The 20,545-nt window shown below is 42.4% G+C and overlaps 1 long non-coding RNA gene across 1 annotated transcript; it reads left to right on the top strand.

Moving 5' to 3' along the window:
- Positions 1–848: 848 nt before the first annotated feature.
- Positions 849–16,141, top strand: LOC123743502 (uncharacterized). Its single transcript, XR_006770340.1, has 3 exons — positions 849–960; positions 5,055–5,168; positions 15,967–16,141. It is a non-coding gene; the product is annotated as an uncharacterized lncRNA (long non-coding RNA).
- The last annotated feature ends 4,404 nt before the right edge of the window (positions 16,142–20,545 follow it).

Here is a 20,545-nt window from a genome sequence, read left to right as displayed (position 1 = left end):
TGGAGAAATGTCCTTTGGTCTGATGAAACAAAAATAGAACTGTTTGGCCATAATGACCATCGTTATGTTTGGAGGAAAAAGGGGAGGCATGCAGCCGAAGAACACCATCCCAACCGTGAAACATGGGTGTGACAGCATATAGTTGTGGGGGTGCTTTGCTGCTGAAGGGACTGGTGCACTTCACAAAATAGATGGCTTCATGAGGCAGGATAATTATGTGGATATATTAAAGCAACATCTCAAGACATCAGTCAGGAAGTTAAAACTTGGTTGCAAATGGGTCTTCCAAATGGACAATGACCCCAAGCATACTTCCAAAGTTGTGGCAAAATGGCTTAAGGACAACAAAGTCAAGGTATTGGAGTGGCCATCACAAAGCCCTGACCTCAATCCTATAGAAAATTTGTGGGCAGAACTGAAAAAGCGTGTGCGAGCAAGGAGGCCTACAAACCTGACTCAGTTACACCAGCTCTGTCAGGAGGAATGGGCCAAAATTCACCCAACTTATTGTGGAAGCTTGTGGAAAGCTACCCGAAACATTTGACCTAAGTTAAACAATTTAAAGGCAATGCTACAAAATACTAATTGAGTGTATGTAAACTTCTGACCCACTGGGAATGTGATGAAAGAAATAATAGCTGAAATAAATAATTCTCTCCACTATTATTCTGATATTTCACATTGTTAAAATAAAGTGGTGATCCTAACTGACCTAAGACAGGGAATATGTACTATGATTATATGTCAGGAATTGTGAAAAACTGAGTTTAAATGTATTTGGCTAAGGTGTATGTAAACTTCCGACTACAACTGTATATAAGTGTTTTTCTCCACTTTCTGGAGGACTGAGTATGATAGCTAAGGAGATGGAGAAAACACCTGTCTCTGGATTACACCTTCAGACTAAGGGCAACCATGGTATCCGTGACAGGGAGAAGCATCGAACCATGAAGTATGCGGGTAAGATAGTCTAGGTAGCTAAATTTTCAGATATTAAACGTTTTTAATTTTGACAGTCATTTTCATTTCAAGTTAAAGTGTACTGTTAGCTAGCTAGCTAATGTTAGCTGGCTGGCACACTAGCTAACGTTACATGTATGATCTTATTATTAGTATCTTAGAGTCATTTGCTTGGCTAGTTATAGCCTAATGTTAGCTAGTTCACATTGAACCTGGTTGGTTAGCTACCTGCAGATTCAGGCAGGGTAGTAACATCATGAGTTAGGATTATGGCTCATTGTTTACCTAGCTAGCTAGTTAAATATCTTAACAAAATACTCAACTATGCAAGTAACCATTTCGGGTGCGTTCGTAAATTTACTCTGGCCATCTACTCCAATTTCAGAGCACTCTCGTCTGAGTGTGCCAGAGCGCAGAATAACTGATTAATTTCCGAACGTTCGTCACCTGCTGAATATGGCCGGTGTCAGTAAACGCCAGCCAAAAAGCATAATTAAATTGTTGCCAGAAGCACAGTTACAGTCACCAACGCTCTGGATAACATAAAAACAGCCTATCCAGCTCTGCTAGAGCGAGTAAAATGGTCAGAGTGGGTTGTTCTCTCATTTGTGTCTGGAAGTAGCTAGCAAGCTAACCTTGTTAGCCAGTTAGCTTGGGTGCTTGACTGCCATTGTGAGGTCTGAACGCTCGGATCAACCCTACTCGTCGGCCAGAGCATCCAATGTGCGCTCTGAACACTCCGAGAGCGAAACGCTCTTCATTTTCGAACGAACAATCTGACAGCACAGTTTCAGTCACCAACAAGTTGCAGTCACAAACGCTCTGGATAACATAAAAACAGCCTAACCAGCTCTGCTAGAGCGAGTAATGTTCAGTGAACTGTTCTCATTTGTGTATGGAAGTAGCTAGCAAGTTAGCCAGTTAGCTTGGGTGCTTGACTGCTGTTGTTAGTACGGAACACTCGAATCAACCGTTAAAGAGATGGGTCGGGCTAAAGCTTCTAGGATTTTCAAGATGCAGAATGGGTTTAGACAAAGAAGAGCTCTCCAGTTGGTACTAAAACATTCAAAGGCCATTTTCTCAAAAGTGAGGTTACAAGTTGATCAACTTTCAAAGCAAAATTACTTTCCCATTGTTCATCAAATGCAATGTATGATATACCATGTTGTAGCATGTTTCTACATAAGACCAAATCGAGCCGGTCGGTCACCCCTGAATAATCTGTATAATTGGCTCTTTTTTGGCATAGAATATGTAATGAACCTTCAAATTCATTTCCAACTTAACGTTAGCGTAGACTAGTTGAACATGCATACATGTGGACAGGCACAGATATTACATTTAGACTAATATAAATAAATATGGTATAACACTCAACCTTTACATAGTGACCAGACCATTCAAATGTACCTTGGTAGGTAGGCAGACAGTATCTAGCTACAGCCATGTCTAACAGGCATGCTTAGGCAAATATTTTTTTAATAGTAAAACCAGCTCATCAGTTTTAGAGATTTACAAGAGTTAAATTGTTGTATTATTGTTTCTCCTCACTGTTAGCTAGTAAACTTAGCTAGCTAGCTTGCTGGATAGCCTATACTTGTTATTTACATCTGTTTTGAATCCCGTGCCATGCCTAGTGTAGCACCCCGTATTATCGCCATATTCAACAGCTTTTAAGAAACATATTACTTTCAATCAGTGTTGCCTTGTGATCAAGCCATCAATCTTTTGTGATTATTGGTGTCGTAAAAGTGTTAGCTAACGGATTAGCAATTAGCATGTTTGACATTTCAGTGGAAATACTACTACTATCAGCTTTTTGATAAGCGGTTTAGCAAAAAAAATAAGGCCCATATTATCGGCATACGGTCCCCAGTTATTGGCCACCTTACTATTTTGTTCAATTACAAGATATATCTGTTTCATTTTGTTTAAAAAAAAATCAATCCGAAGTGTTTACTAGATAGTTGGCTAGCCTTCCGGGTAAAAAAAATTACTTGCATGGAATCGGTTAGCTATATTTCAGAGGTAAAAAGTTGGATATTAAATGATCTGTGCTTTGTCACACAGTCAAATTTTACATTATACAGCGTGACCCACAAAATATATAACTTTTTTGAAAACTCTCAATAGCTAACTTAACTTACATAAATTGCAATGAAAATCGGTGGTCAGCTAGCTAGAAGAGTGTCTTTAGTCGCAAAACATACCGCTATTTTCCAGTCCATTTAAATGTTGAGCTCGAGGTGATTTAATCCTCAAACTGCTAGAGAGTGTCCGAAGTTAGGTGGTGTCTGATGTTGGGGGAAAATTAGCTATAGTTGTGTGATTTTGAAATGCATCCACAGTCATAATCATAACAAATTTCATCCCTCGTCAATTATGTTACATAGTAAAACTATTTACAATTGTGGATGTTACACATGTTTGCTAAAAAGTTACAAACATGAGGCCTGGCACATAGTAACAAGTCAGCAGGTGCCAAGCTAACTGGCTAGCCAACTCTAGTCATGTGCTAACGTTTGCTTGTAAACCTAGCTTTAGGTGGCTGGTTATAATGTCATAGCTTGTTGTTTAGTTGCCTTAAAAGAGAAGAGGTTTTACAATCAAGATACAATAGATCTCCGATTGTAAAACCTCTTCTATTTTTAGTCATAGGTTTTTTATTTATCCCTTATTTTACCAAGTAAGTTGACTGAGAACACATTCTAATTTACAGCAACAACCAGGGGAATAGATACAGGGGATGAATGAACCAATTGTGAGCTTGGAATGATTAGGTGACCATGATGGTATGAGAGCCAGATTGGGAATTTAGCCAGGATACCAGGGTTAACACCCCTACTCTTACGATAAGTGTCATGTGATCTTTTAGTGACCACAGACACCTATTTCACATCCCATCCAATAACAGAAACCTACACAGGGCAATGTCAGGGATTGGGATATTTTTTTAGACCAGAGGAAAGGGTGACTCTTACTGGCCCTCCAACACCACTTCCAGCAGCATGTGGTCTCCCATCCAAGGACTGACCAGGACCGACCTTGCTTAGTTTCAGAAGCAAGCCAGTAGTGGGATATGTCTACCTGTAGTTGTTTAGCTAACTTAGTTAGCTAGACCAGGTACCTAAGTTATCAAACAAAATAATTTGATTTCCCCCCCATTGTAACACATTAGTATGTTAGCCAGCAATACACAATATGGGATTCAGTAGATAAACTAAAGTTAGCTAGCTTGCTATGTGGCTTGCAGGAAAAATTACTTATTTAGCTTGCCACCGTATTTGTCATCTACCCCCTTGGTGCTGGCATCGGCTGTAGAATCTGAGCTTCTAGCTAAATCCAACTCTTTGTTTCGATTCATCTTCGCTATATTCCGGTTGAAACATGTATGATTGAATGTCACCATGATGTAACAAAAAAAAAATGTTGATGAGAGGAATCACTTGAAGCCATTGTGGTCTGGTCAGTTCTTTCAGTTTTCCCAAAGGATTGCGTTGTTAATGTCCGCCGCCCTTTAAGAAAAAAGCCCCCCCCATCCCCTCCCCATCAATACACCAGAAGCCGTCATAGACAGTATCGTTCAACGAGCGAAGCCCATACTTTCCTTACTCCTGGGCAATTATGTGTGAAACACATCTTACTGACCTGGAAATGCCTCAGACAGGATAAAAATAATTCCAGATTCCTGATGGGTGAAATTCCTCTTTAAGTTAAGTTTTTGCTTCTTTTACTTTTTTTTTTTGTACACCAGCTTCAAACAACTTAAAATACAATATTTTTGGTTATTGAAAATATATTTCACAGCAGTTTAAATGGTATAATAATTCTCTACAGTATTGCTTGTTTTGTCACATGAACTGAAATTAGGCAAACTATTAGAATTTTAGCAAACAGGAAATGGCAGATTGATTTCTGCATATTGCACCTTTAAAATAAGATTTTGTTAGAATTTAGAAAGGAAGCTTGTTATTCTCTACATTGTGTGTGTGTGTGCGTCTATATCTGCGTCAGTGTCTGTGCTCCTGTTTAGATAATTCACATTAAATGGAGCTGAGCTATAGATTCCTGTGTTATGTGTTCTGTGACGTCAGCAGGGGGAGTAGGAGGAGTGGAAGAGCGGAATAGGAGGAGTGGAAGTGTGAGTAGGAGTTGGACAAAAAAGCAGACATCAGAAAGAGGAGTAGGAAAAGACTGAGGAAATAAGAGTGAGTAATTGTGGGAGCCAGCGTGTTCACCTGGGCCTTGTTCATTAGGCAAACATCGTGGAACATTGCAGATAGAAATGTCATGAACAGAGCGGAGAGGCATGTTTGTTCTACATAAGTGTTCCATAACATTTTGGGAGAATGCTGCATGAGATCTAGTGCAAACCATTATATAATAACTGTGCTACGTTATTACAATACACCCTTTCTTTCAGTGCCTCTCAGACCAACAGTGCCTCTCTGGGACTATATTTAGAGCCCTTATCCATTTCCTGCCTCACCATGGCATACCCTATTGTTTCATAAATCTGCCTCTGATGTAACAGCTGACTTACATCTGCAAGCTGTCTGTTGGTCGCTTGGCAACTCAGCCAGCATGCCAATAACATGGTTACTCAGCAACCGTTTGCCACATGTGATATACTACCCCTTTCTACTTCATTGATCCAGAATATTTCACCATTAGCATATACATGAAGTATTCAGTAGTCATGTTAACCAAGCTATCCTTGCGTCCTACTGTTTATAGGTGCACACAAACAAATGTAACAAATTGATATGAGAACATTCAGGATGACTATTTCTTAAACAAATGACAGTGCAAGATGGAGAATTTTTCTGTGGAATTCAAGGTTGAATATCATGGACATAATAGTTTGCATATTTCCCAGCATGTTTTGTAGTGCTTTATTCCTAAATCAAATGTTAGTTTTGCTAGAAAACAAACAGCTAAGTGTTTAAGTGATTTGGATGCACACATGCAATTTGAATATTTTGATCTATTAATGAAATAATTGTTAATAAAATAATGCTTTACTGATAACCATTTTGTTTAACTGAGGGATGTCTCCTTTAATATCTGGAAAAGGATGAAATAGTAGAAGAAGAAACTGATGCTGCATTGCTCATCTTCACAGTGGGAATCCAATCGACATAAGTTTCTTGATAGAGGTCAGCTCATCCAACAGTACATAAAAAAATACAAAGCACACCTGATGTTAGAATAGCACTTCTTCAGGTCACCTATACCATCAGGGCTCTTGGTTTCTTTGGTTGTGTTTAATTTATTCAGGTGTTCTAGTGTCATATAAAGATTAGATCTATTGTTGGGCTGAAACAACCAATAGTTAAGACAGCAGGTTGTCCTATCCTATTGAGGCCTTTGTCCTATGCTGTCATGCCCATACATTTTCTCAACAAATGATCATTGGGTCAGTGCCACTAGAGTGTTTTTGGACAATATGTCCCCCTCCAGTCTAGATGGACATCATATTGTACAATTTGTGTCTCCCCTATTCGCAGGCCTAAATTAGATGGTTGCATTAAAGACACGGTCGTTTTTATTGATCTGTTTGTCAATATCAGCAGAGTAGGCCTAGGCTACTCTGTGATTTGTCGTATTAAAGAAGATTCTGCTAATGTCTCCAGGCATACAAAGTCTAGTAGAATTGCCTGAAATGTAATTATTAAAGGCCACATTTTTCCCGTGCAAAGAAAAGGCAAGAAAGGTCTCTGATACAGCCGATAGGCCTATGCCGCTCCGCGCTCAGCCATGCACAGTGATCAGATTGAGTTACTACATTTTGACTATCCACTCTACTCATCACTTTAGGAGTAGTAGGCTTACATTAGTCTGCAAATGCGATGAAAGATGCATGCAATGCTATATTATTTTTATGAAAATAACTATGAGAGAGACGCATGCTGCATAGACTACACACTATCTAGCTAATGTTGGCTACTTAGTCTTGTTAACACCTGGTTACCATAACATCTAAACTAAACTGGAAATCAGACTAACCAGTGATGGAAAGATCAGTACTGACAGCTGTCTGGGTTCAGATCTTGACAGGCAAAAAGGTTTCTTCGCTTTTCTGGCAGTTCTTGAGTCTTATCTCCTTGGTGTCTGTCAAAATATATTTTTCCCGTTGTCTTTCCTGCCCTGCTAGAGCAGCCAAATACAGCACATAAATTGACCATGGTGATGAACCAAGTAGTTTTAGAGACTGTTATCATGTAGCTTGGGGTAGCTGTTATGTAGGAAGAATTGATGCGGTGGTCTTCCAACATGGCCATTGTATGTCACTTGGCAACCCTCTATATCAGCACAGTAGAATTCAATGGCTGTAGTTCAGTCCTAAATGTTCTATGTTTGAGGCTGAGCTGCTTTTGAAAGCAAAAGTCAAATTGAAAACATTATTGGCATTGTTGAATTTGATTTTCATAATAGTAAGCTAGGACGGATGGTTTGGTTAGCTAAACTAGCAAGTCTGTTTATTTGGTTACCAAGGCAACTACTGTAGTAAACTTGCTAGAACTTCAGTGGATGTTGAACACATTTATACCTGCAAATGAACACATTTCTAGCTGCAAATGTGTTACATTATAGCCATGGTATAAAACACAGGAGGTTGTTGGCACCTTAATTGGGGAGAACGGGATTGTTCTAAAGGCTGGAACGGAATATGTGGTATGGTATCAAATACATCAAACACATGGTTTCCAGGTGTTTGATACCATTCCATTTGCTCCGTTCCGGCCATTATTATGAGCCGTTCTCCCTTCAGCAGCCTCCTGTGGATATTCAAAAGGGATAATCAACTCGGGGCTCTATGCGTTCTCTATGGAAAATAATGCAACTCCGTGGAAGGTTAGTGGTTCATCTCCGCTAGCGTGTCATGAAACACACCTTCCACATTGTTCATTATTTTCCATAGAATGCGTAACCCCTCGTTGATTATCCCTTACATTTCTGCATATCAACATGCTGTAACCCACATGCTTCCATGGTTTCTTGAGATATGTGTAGGCTGTGGGCTTTGCCCCAGTCACTCCTTAGCCACACCCATAGTCACTTCCTGGTTTGAGTGGGTGTGTCAGGAAGGGGGAATCCATGTTGTGGAGGCCAGGGGTGTATTTATTATGTCTTGAAACGGAAACCGTTTACTGTTTAAGAACCAAGCAGAAACAAACCGCTTGAAAACTAGGAAACTGTTTATAGCTCACTATATACTGCACAGGTGAGCTCATCTATTGTTCTCAAATAATTGTTTACGGGATGTTGTATTGATTTTCAAGTGAAGCTTCCTCTGTAGGGTGTTGCATCTAAAGAACAAAGTTTGGAAGGCTATTTAGCCCTTGCTTGAATTTTTTATGTGAGTTGAGGCTCTATAATAATAAAAAAAATGTTTTACAGTTTTCTTCTGTGGACTTCTTTCCTTAGAATTATTACACAGACTAACAATGTAGCAGGTAAGTTCAAGCCTTATTTAATTTCTTTGCGGCTAAATTATTTTGATTATTGGATTTCCTACTGAATTTTAGGACAAATACATTGTTGCTAAAATAAAATAGGCTTGATTTTGCATTTTATTTTTAATTGAGCCTGCGCTTATTAGTTGGAGATTGATGTGGTGGAATTGTGCTTTGATTCTGTATGCCAGCTGATTCATTTGTGAATTCACATTAATTACATGGCATTCGTAGACTCCCTTTTTTTCTGTTAGAGGCGTTGGTTTTTAATAAGCATTCCATAAGCTATTATGGGAATGCATTCATTGTCAATGCTCTGATATACAGCTGGTTTTCAGGGTTATGTATGTGGGAGTCAAGGGACTCCTCCATACCAGCCTGTAGCAGTGATGTTGCAATGTAACATACAGTTTGACCAGCAGGTGGCAATGTACACATACTGTTTGTTGCTCAGCATCCAGCTAAATCCTGTTCTCACATTAAGCCTGTGGAGTCGCTGTCAGCAATGAAACATAATTTTATTTGTGTTGTACTGCCAAAGAGAAAATACTTAATTGGCCATTTTATGATTTGATTTGATTTAATGTCTTACATATTTATGAATTGGCGGGAGCAATTCAAGGGCCTGAAATGGCATAAAACGCCTGCTCTACTGTATAGTGTAAGTGTCTGATCAATCATAGGTCTATCAGCTGAGCCCCGAGAGGCAGTGAGAGCCTGCTGTCAAACGATCAGCTTCTACAGCTTCTGTTGTAACCAATGGCTGGGAAGCTGGGGTATCAGCCCTGTGTTGATGAGAACAGCACAGCTAAACAGCAGACACTCAGGCATACTGCACCGGAGACTGACACAAACAGATGTGTTCTCTGCAGGAGAGCCATTCACACGAACGCATACACTAAATGTCCCTCATAGAAAACCTCCCAGACCTCATCAGGTCTTGGTGGTCAAGCACAATGGGCTTCTACGCCCTCTGGTGGCCGGAAAGACCACCAAGTCCGGGCACGTCCAGGCATATGTCGCAGTCAGTGACACAATGATTCTTTACGTTTCAGAGTGGGAGAGAGACATAGAGTAGATGCCCCTATCTCTCAGACAGGCAGGGGAGTTAAGGCAGCAGTGATATGAGTAGCGCAGCTGCAGTTCTGCTTCAGCCACCACAGGTCATGGCGATGCTTTGATATAGCATATGTGTGGTCCATCTGGGGTCTCTCAAGCCTTCTGGTCATATTAACCAGGGTCCTTCTCAATCAGCTGGTTTGATATGGCTGGCTGCAACTCCATTTGACGGATAGATCCCAACTAACTTGCGCCAACATACTAAAGGTACAAATATGGATCTTAATTTGACCACTCTGCAATGCAGGACATTTAAAACGTGTAGTGTATTTGAGGTTTAAAAAGGTTTCTGACGTTTGTAATTTCCACTTCGACATTTCAGACTTTATTTCCCCGTATGAAAGATGTATCAACCCCTACAAAAATGTCCATTAATTATAATCCACATTTCCTATTGCTGCAGGATTATTTTCCTGCGGTAGCAAACTGGCTCAAATTAAGATCCTACATCTGTAGGTGAGAGGATGGTTCAAATGTACCAAAAAAACAAACAAACCGGCTCCTGCTTCACGGACAGCACCAAACAAGGTGCCTCCTCTTTCATGGACAGCACCAAACAAGACAACTCCTGCTTCACGGACAGAACCAAACAAGCCTCTTTCTGCTTCATGGACAGCATCAAACACACCGCCTCCTGCTTCACGGACAGCACACCACCTTGGATAAAATATAATTAGATGGAATCAGATGATAAGACTGATACAGCAAACTACAGAGAAGTTCTCTGTGGTAGCCAACTTTTCTTAAGGAAAATCCTTTTTGTTAACAGAAAAGGACCTTGCTAATGGATTACTTCCCAAAGGTGATAGAAAGTCATACTTCATGAGACCTTGTTCCCAGGGAAATGGACTAGTTTTTGAAATGCAGGCTCTTTAATGAGGAGTGATTTGAACGTCAGCAGATACCACTGAGGGGCCTAAACAATGACACACAGCGGCTCGGTGCCAAGCCAACCGCCCCGAGTGCACCGGCGCTTTTACCCCTCATAAAGGGTAAGGCAGACAGATTAAAGACATCAAATACATCTTTGATAAAGGTTTTACCAGCCTGCTGAAGCAATGGAAAATAGATCAAAGGGACTACAGGTTTGTGCTGCTTCCTGGACTGGCCTGTCTCCTTTCCCTCCAGTAGACATGTCTATTCATCTCTACAGCTCGGCACTATCCGCTTGAACATATCTCACAGTCTCACAGCCTGAGCATAATTTGGGCTGGTGAGTGCCAGTTCTTACAGAAAGCTGGGGGACTTACTGACTGGACAGGGAGTGAACTTTCTGTTTTGGTTCATTAGTTTTAATCTTGAGGGGGGATTTAAGAGTATCGGCTTTGGGCTTTGGGCCACCCACCATGGAGTCATATTTTTCAGGTCTGACTAAGCTCTTGATGTCTAAATCAGTTTAATTAGGGTACTAATTGGGAGGACTTTCAGAGCACCCTCTCCTCTCTGAAGATTTCTCACAGCTCCCGCCTTGGTAGAGTACCTTGAGTCAATACCCAAAACTCACTTTGATGGGAGTGGGGAAGAGGCAAAACATACATTTTTACCAAGTGCAGATGATATCATATGATCAATAGCAGTTTTTTGGATGGACTGCAGAGAGACTGTGGACAGCTCCTTGCCATAGGGATTGTCTCCTCTCAGCTCTTTCGTTCCTCCGTTCTGACATCCCTGTCTTGTTCATTCCACACCAGAGGTAGAAAGCGATTCATGCCGCATTCCAGACAGATGCAGCGGTTCTCTTCCTCATTGCCTGGGGCTATGTTGAAGTGAGAAGCCTAGCTTTTCCAGCATATCTCGATGGTACTGTTCTGTCAACTATCTCTGTCAGATAGCCCTCATTTGACACCCCGTTCATCTCCACTGCAGTATGTGTAAGGGAGAAAGTAGGCGAAAATCACTGGTATAAACACAACACTTATGGAGAGCATTAGAACTTGAGTCTCTCCTTGCCCATGAGCCCAGAATGCTACAGTACTCATTGGCATTAGAATGCCAGTGATTACCCAGAGTTGTTCAGGGAGCTAATGTCTTAAACAGCCTAGGCTCACGTGCTTTGAAAAAGGGGCCCAGCACAGTTAGGCCTTGATAGTGCCGTTTTTTTCACTCCCTCACTTTTTTTCCATAGGGGCACGGAGAGACGCCAGAGAAAGATGACGTGTCAAAAACAACCAGTGCATATCATGTGAGATTCACACTTCCACAAGATGGGGAAGAAAGTCTCTCACCTCTATGGAACATGACAACAGGAAAGTGTGTGATCTTGCGATAGGGCCGACACCTCCTCCTTGTCCATAGCATTTGTGTTCAGCCACAGCTTGAAAAAGGAGCTGTTGGTGTCATATGAAAGGGCGGACTTGACATGTAATTGACATGTTGTTCCTCCTATACTGTCTTTGCTTTCAGAGTTTTCTTTCATATGTACGTCCATATGTTTCATCATCACTGGCAGCTGCCTCACTGTATTGGTTCAGTGTGTTGAACTGGAAAGCCATAATGGAATTGCCAGGTACAACTCATTAGGTAATCACCATTAGTTTCCCCCATCAAGAACCCATCTGCAATGGGCATCGATTAGAGGATGTGTTGGGGCGTATAGTCTCACACTGGCAGGATGAAACATAGTACAGAAAGATTGGCTAGCAAGAGAGACAAATGTGTTTGCTGTTCAACTGTTTTTCAGTTGTCTACCCTATCAACGGGAACCAATGGGGATCCGTCTCTCAGTCATTAAAAAACACTATTTTGTCCAGATTAAAATCGATGATCCGTTTGCTTGAAAAACATCCTTTATTTTGTCACCTTGGGTAACTGTAGACTCGACAGCTCACCACAAATGGTGTGTTATACTGTCATTATTTGTGCGGAGCAACATTTTTGCAATGTACCGTCTGGATAACAGCTCAGCCAGAGGAATAACCACTGCCATGTGATGCATGCTGGGCAGTAGTACACTTCCAAAATGTACTTTAAACACATTTTACTCATATCTCATTGCTGCCTGGTCTCAGTCAGGGTTGCCCGTACACATCCGTTGTCTTATGAGATTTTCACCCTTAATTTATGAATAATTCTCTACACGATTAATATAAGGGTATAGTGATTTGTAACATGGCAACAACATGCAAATTGGACCGATAATTTCGATGCCGCAGTCGAGTGTTACACGGTCGATGTAGTCGCAGTGGATGTAGCCAGAGGTTGACTGTGAGAAATCCTTTTGGATTTGACACTCGAATGCGGATATATACATACATCCAATATGTTAACCTACAGCGCACAAAGAGCATGCCAACAACAGTACACCATGTAACAGCAAGTCACTAACAGCCGGTCCACCAGCAGTACACCAGCTCACGCGGGTCTTTGAATAGTGCAAGAGTACATTTCAGTCAGTCTCCCTGTTGAATAAAGAGTGGTCTGTGGCTGTGCCCCTGCCTGTCCCTGTACACAGAATGCCGCAGATAAGCAGGCAGTGTGGGAAGGCAGAGAGCTCAGCAGGGCCGTGACTGTGAATCCTAATGTGCCTCAGTATATACCACTGCCTTGCTCTGGCGCTGCCTTGCCTGGGCTGACTGACAGGGAAAAGGATAATTACCCGTCCTAATCCCCCTGTCCCCATCCCCCTGTCTCCGTCTCCATCCATCCGCTTCAATGCACCGGACTGAATTTGGGAACGAAGGGGGGGGGGTTGGAGCTATCCCTACACAGTTACTGTAGTTACTGTAGGCTGTTAGCCCTAGCCAACATTCTTTTGATTAACTGGGGAGCCCCTTGTTTCAATGGGAAATTCCAACCAGGCTTCTTCATTCCATCAACATACTGTATGTTCACAGTGTGGCAGGCAGGCGGGCGTACAGCGTTCCAATGCTATGCCTCTGCGCTCCCAGAGCTCAAACCGTTTCCCCAGCCTAATAGGATGGTGGGAAGTGATGAAGTGACTTCCTTTAAAATAACTATTTGTCTTACTGCACGTCACACAATATGGAACTATCTAGATGCTTTTGCTATAGGGGCTTGCTATCTATCATACAGTAGACACAGCTCTGGAACAAAGTAGAAGCTTCCGCCAGCTAAAATAAGGCTTTATGTTGGTTCTATAGCTAGCAGCAGTGTGATGTGAAGAGTAAATACAACCCACGGAGAGCTGATAGGAAGTTCCTCCTCTGCAGAGACTCTCAGGGAAATTGTCCGTCATTTCCTCGTTTAGTTTTCAACTACTCAGAGATGTTCTCGCCTTCTTTTGCAGTGAAAATATTCTGTTTGGGTAATTATTATCCCACTGTGATGTTTATGCCTTGCTGGCAGGAGGAAAACGTCCTAGTCTACAGAATAGTTTCTCTACACCCATTTCTACTTCAGAAGACCGCAGGATTTAATTAGTTGGGGTTTTATCACCTCAAAAGGTTTTTGTCGTCTTGTCAAGGCATGAGAGAAGAGACACTTGGTCAAGTCTGTTTGGGGTTCACGCAGTTCTCACGGAGATAACAAAGTCTCTGCTGTCAACAGAGATCACAAACCGCACAGACAGAATACGTCAGGGATTAAATCATGTCTAGAGCCAGGTCGAGCCATCCTACTTTAGGTCAGGAAGATTTGTGTAAGGGTTTTGCTGCTTAACTTGGATCTACTCTATATTTAGACAGTGGATCTTGGATCTACTCTATATTTAGACTCTATATTTAGACAGACTAAATGCACTCTTTGGGTTGCTGTTCGTGGTCCTGAAATGCACTCTTGTACATAGGACTGAAATGCAGTCTTCTCCATGGTCCTTAAATACACTCTTGTGTATGGTGCTGAAATGCTCTCTTGTTCATGGGCCTTGAATGCCTTCTAGTCCATAGACCTGGAATGCCCTCTTGCAGCCGTGTCACTAAACTTTAGCTGTTACTAATATGAAATGACTGCCATACCATAGGATACAGTATGCACCGTCGCAAAACATCACATATACAGTAGAGGGGGTGAAAGAGGAAATAACTGTTCATTTTTACATTATCACCTTCGTTAGTCCTAGGTCTTCTTAAACATATTTCGTGCTTCAGTTTCTTCTACACGTCCACGATAAAATAGAACCCTTGTCACATTGGAAAAGGGTGTTATTAGCTAAGTCTCTTACTGTTTCGCTGTAGGACCATAACAATGGGCCTCAGACTAATAAGCGCTGTGAATAGATGATGCTAATGACATCTGCCAGCACTTCATTCCCCTGTATGGCTGGCTAATCCAAACACACAGTCAGCCCTGCGAGGCAGTCATTGTGAGACAAGCTGTCTCGGCTTAAGACTCTCGTCCTCCATCGAAACCTGTTCGAAATGATTATATTTATATGACGGGATAATAGAATGGAATGCAGTGGGAATAGAATACACTGATGTTCAAAAAGATCATGGCCAAGCAGCCAATTTGGGGCTAGAGTTAAAGGCTTCACCACCTACAAAATCCCAATTCAACCCCTGCATACTGATTTTTACCCTAATGGTGTGAGCTAGCTAGCAACCAGTCATTCAATTAATTTGTTGTAACTAGTCAGGGACCACAGGCGTGATCCAAGCAGAAATGGTCTGTTCTCATTTAGAGAACATCACATCTGAAAGGTGGCCCTCTGCCACGGGGCAACAGCAAAAATGTTTGTTTCACTCAGTCCAATTCGGTATGTTGTTGATGGCAAATGTGGACTGGTGGACCCACAGGGCTCTAATGATAGAGAAGAGTAGACAGAACAGATGGTTGGCTGATAAGGACAATTCCTCCATGACAGAGTGATGCTGAGACTCTGATTTTCCACTTAAAATATTTGCCTAACAATCATACAATTCTATGCACAAGGACTAATTTTAACAATTCCACAGAAAATGTTGCAAAAACACATTTACTTGAAGAACAGTGCAGATTGGTAACAGAATGACGGTTTGTTCTGCTTGTGCCGTCATTCTGTTACCAAACCTTGCATCTGCACTGTTCTTCAACTAAATGTGTTTTTGTAACATTTTCTGTGGAATTGTTAAATGTAGTCCTTGTGCGTAGAGTTGTACGATTTGTTTAAATTTGAAATCATTGGTTTTTGTTTGACATACATTTTATGTCTCAGGATCAGTCTGTTTCTGTGTTAATGCCCATAACTTTTCCTGTGGATTTTCACGAAAGCCAATCAGGGTCCTCTGAGGTTGAGCTTGTGGAAATTGGAAATGAGTTTAACCAAACACTTCCTGCTCTGGGCTCAAACGACCATTTACACGTATTTGGGGAATCCAATACAGAGAGGAAATGGGAAGGAAAAATCTACTTTATATTTTGGGAAACACGAAAAATACTACAGGCATCGATTTTGGTGTTCCTGTACCTCATCATTATCTTTGCTGCTTTTCACCTATGGAACCCTACAGTTCCTGACACACTGACCACCCAGCACTCTGCATTTGATCAGGTACAGCATGTGAACACGTCCGGCAGAGTAGCAAAGCACGGCTCGGCTGATGACCTTTACTGACATACAGCCAGAGAACAGCAATGTCCTGCCCTCGGGTCAGGTGATTCACCTCAAGTGCTGCTGAAAAACCACCACCAGTGATGAAGAATGTAAGCATAATAAAGGTTGTTGACAAGGCTATGAGGTTGTGTGTGTGTGTTTGTGTGTGTTGGGGGAGGAGAGGTGGTAATACAAAGCTGTGACAGAGGATAGAGGCAGCCACAGCCCCAAGACCGCCCGGAATCTTCTCTCTCTCTCTTTCTTTCTCTCTCTCTCTCTCTCTCTCTCTCTCTCACTGCATGATGAGCACAGCCTTAATGGGTTCGGTTGCCTGGACACTGGGCGGTGAATTAACCGCTGAGAAGCTGGCTAGCTGGGTTGTGTGTTCTGGCCGGGGCTCAGGGGACTCCTGGTGATCCACTGGGCTTTGCTTCCATCCTGCACTCAGTGCCGTTGTGTTCCCTTCCTTTTTTCTGCATCCCTGCACCCTCCTCTCCCAATCATGAATTACATACATGGTACAGTACATAAATCCACTAGGGCGGTGGGCGTACAAGCCAAGCCAATCCTACCTGCTTGCTGGGAGATAGAGTGGACCAATGCTTTGTTGATAATTCAAAGAAAGTAGGAAAAGCTGACTTTGTTGGCTTGGCCTGATTAGCTTGGAGGAATGAAAAAGGAAATTTACTTTTGAGATGTAGACAGAGTTTGACAGGGAATGTAGCAACATGAACAGAAAGTGATAAATAGAGAATGAATGGGAAGACAACGGGGCAGAATGCCCTGACTCAGGTGCTATGGTGCCAGTGTGGAGCCGTTATCCCCGCGGTGGGAATGTCATCTCTTTTACCGCTGGCCAAATAAAACCATAGACTATGAAGAGGTTCTGATTTGAAACATTATAGTAGCGGGTCACCAAAAAGGAGTGGGGAGTTTAACAAGTGAACATTTACCACTGTGAACTGTCAGCATGGATTTGGCTGTTTTAGCACTGTGAACTGTCAGCATGGATTTGGCTGTTTTACCACTGTGAACTGTCAGCATGGATTTGGCTGTTTTACCACTGTGAACTGTCAGCATGGATTTGGCTGTTTTACCACTGTGAACTGTCAGCATGGATTTGGCTGTTTTACCACTGTGAACAGTCAGCATGGATTTGGCTGTTTTACCACTGTGAACTATCAGCATGGATTTGGCTGTTTTACCACTCTGAACTGTCAGTATGGATGTGGCTGTTTTACCACTGTGAACAGTCAACATGGATTTGGCTGTTTTACCACTGTGAACTGTCAGCATGGATTTGGCTGTTTTACCACTGTGAACTGTCAGCATGGATTTGGCTGTTTTACCACTGTGAACTGTCAGTATGGATGTGGCTGTTTTACCACTGTGAACTGTCAGTATGGATTTGGCTGTTTTACCACTGTGAACTGACAGCATGGATTTGGCTGTTTTACCACTGTGAACAGTCTATGGATTTGGCTGTTTTACCACTGTGAACTGTCAGCATGGATTTGGCTGTTTTACCACTGTGAACAGTCAGTATGGATTTGGCTGTTTTACCACTGTGAACTGTCAGCATGGATTTGGCTGTTTTACCACTGTGAACTGTCAGTATTGATTTGGCTGTTTTACCACTGTGAACAGTCAGCATGGATTTGGCTGTTTTACCACTGTGAACAGTCAGTATGGATTTGGCTGTTTTACCACTGTCAGCATGGATTTGGCTGTTTTACCACTGTGAACAGTCAGTATGGATTTGGCTGTTTTACCACTGTGAACAGTCAGTATGGATTTGGCTGTTTTACCACTGTCAGCATGGATTTGGCTGTTTTACCACTGTGAACTGTCAGTATGGATTTGGCTGTTTTACCACTGTGAACTGTCAGCAAGGATGTGGCTGTTTTACCACTGTGAACTGTCAGTATGGATTTGGCTGTTTTACCACTGTGAACAGTCAGTATGGAATTGGCTGTTTTACCACTGTCAGCATGGATTTGGCTGTTTTACCACTGTGAACAGTCAGTATGGATTTGGCTGTTTTACCACTGTGAACTGTCAGCATGGATTTGGCTGTTTTACCACTGTGAACTGTCAGCATGGATTTGGCTGTTTTACCCCTGTGAACAGTCAGTATGGATTTGGCTGTTTTACCACTGTGAACTGTCAGCATGGATGTGGCTGTTTTACCACTGTGAACTGTCAGCATGGATTTGGCTGTTTTACCACTGTGAACTGTCAGCATGGATTTGGCTGTTTTACCACTGTGAACTGTCAGTATTGATTTGGCTGTTTTACCACTGTGAACTGTCAGCATGGATTTGGCTGTTTTACCACTGTGAACAGTCAGTATGGATGTGGCTGTTTTACCACTGTGAACTGTCAGTATGGATGTGGCTGTTTTACCACTGTGAACTGTCAGTATTGATTTGGCTGTTTTACCACTGTGAACAGTCAGCATGGATTTGGCTGTTTTACCACTGTGAACAGTCAGCATGGATTTGGCTGTTTTACCACTGTGAACAGTCAGTATGGATTTGGCTGTTTTACCACTGTCAGCATGGATTTGGCTGTTTTACCACTGTGAACAGTCAGTATGGATTTGGCTGTTTTACCACTGTGAACTGTCAGTATGGATTTGGCTGTTTTACCACTGTGAACTGTCAGCATGGATGTGGCTGTTTTACCACTGTGAACTGTCAGTATGGATTTGGCTGTTTTACCACTGTGAACAGTCAGTATGGAATTGGCTGTTTTACCACTGTCAGCATGGATTTGGCTGTTTTACCACTGTGAACAGTCAGTATGGATTTGGCTGTTTTACCACTGTGAACTGTCAGCATGGATTTGGCTGTTTTACCACTGTGAACAGTCCGTATGGATTTGGCTGTTTTACCACTGTCAGCATGGATTTGGCTGTTTTACCACTGTGAACTGTCAGTATGGATTTGGCTGTTTTATCACTGTCAGCATGGATTTGGCTGTTTTACCACTGTGAACTGTCAGTATGGATTTGGCTGTTTTACCACTGTGAACTGTCAGCATGGATTTGGCTGTTTTACCACTGTGAACTGTCAGCATGGATTTGGCTGTTTTACCACTGTGAACTGTCCGCATGGATTTGGCTGTTTTACCGCTGTGAACTGTCAGCATGGATTTGGCTGTTTTACCACTGTGAACAGTCAGTATGGATTTGGCTGTTTTACCACTGTGAACAGTCAGTATGGATTTGGCTGTTTTACCACTGTCAGCATGGATTTGGCTGTTTTACCACTGTGAACTGTCAGTATGGATTTGCCATTCAGCCACTGTGAGTGTGCACATATTTAATTAATGCTTGGCCCTGGAGTGGGGGGTGAGTAGTGTGTATGTAGTGTGTGTGTGTGTGTGTGTGTGTGTGTGTGTGTGTGTGTGTGTGTGTGTGTGTGTGTGTGTGTGCGTGCATGCTTTGGTGTGTGTGTCGTGGTGGGTTATGTCGCGTGGGATGACCTGCGGAACCGTCTCAGGGGAGTTAATGGGAATGTGGGGCGGGGTGCAAGTCGAGGTCAATTAGCGACAAACTGCAGCGACAAACAGTTTTCTCCCAGGCTGTCACGCAAGGCAAGGAGCCAGGGAGCACATCTGGAGGGGGCAGTGTTCCGTTGGAGGGCTCTCAGGGTGTGCAGGTCTCTCTCTACCATTTAACATTATGTCACAAGACACTGCTGCTGCTGCTGCTGCTCCTTCGTTGTTTCTATGTGCTCCGAGGCAGGCCACAGTATAGAGCTCATTATACTCCCGTTAGACTTCTCCAAAGCAGAACGCCACATACTCCAGGGCTTTCTTTAGGTGCTAGAACCAATTCACTCGGTGTCGTTGGTTATTCATATAATGCACGCTTGTGAACGGGAGCACAATGTTTGAAAAAGGCATATTGAAATTTGCATTCGTTCCCATTTACTGTGTTTTCACTTTGGAAAGTAAACAGAAAAGTGTCAGCGGTGGAAAACCACAGAGTGTACAGTGCTGTGGATAAACACACAGGCACCCATTGGGACATGGAGAGAAACAGTAAACAAGCTAACAAGCCTAAAACTCTACCACATGTCTTCTAGCACATTCATAACATCGAGTCCCTTGATCTAATTGGGTCTCGAGCAAAGCCTTTTACTTAGCTGGATGCTGGAATTTCCTTCCTCTTGTCACGAGGTGTCAATCTACATCAGTGCAACGACAAAGGGAGAGGACACTGTTTAGACTCTGACACAGATTGACATTATTTACCATGTTCTAATACAGTACCAGGCTACACATCTTGCTCGTTTATAACGTCTTGTGATGTGTCTTGTGTCATTTTGTAATTTGAGGAACACTGCCCCAACATACACTACATGACCAAAAGTATGTGGACACCTGCTCGTTGAACATCTCATTCCAAAATCATGGGCATTAATATGGAGTTGGTCCCCCCTTTGCTGCTATAACAGCCTCCACTCTTCTGGAAAGGCTTTCCACTAGATGTTGGAACATTGCTGTGGGGACTTGCTTCCATTCAGCC

Source organism: Salmo salar, chromosome ssa06, assembly GCF_905237065.1.
Source record: "Salmo salar chromosome ssa06, Ssal_v3.1, whole genome shotgun sequence".
Classification (NCBI taxonomy): Eukaryota; Metazoa; Chordata; class Actinopteri; order Salmoniformes; family Salmonidae; genus Salmo; species Salmo salar.
The sequence above is the reverse complement of the archived record's forward strand: the minus strand, read 5'-3'. Positions and strand labels throughout refer to the sequence as shown.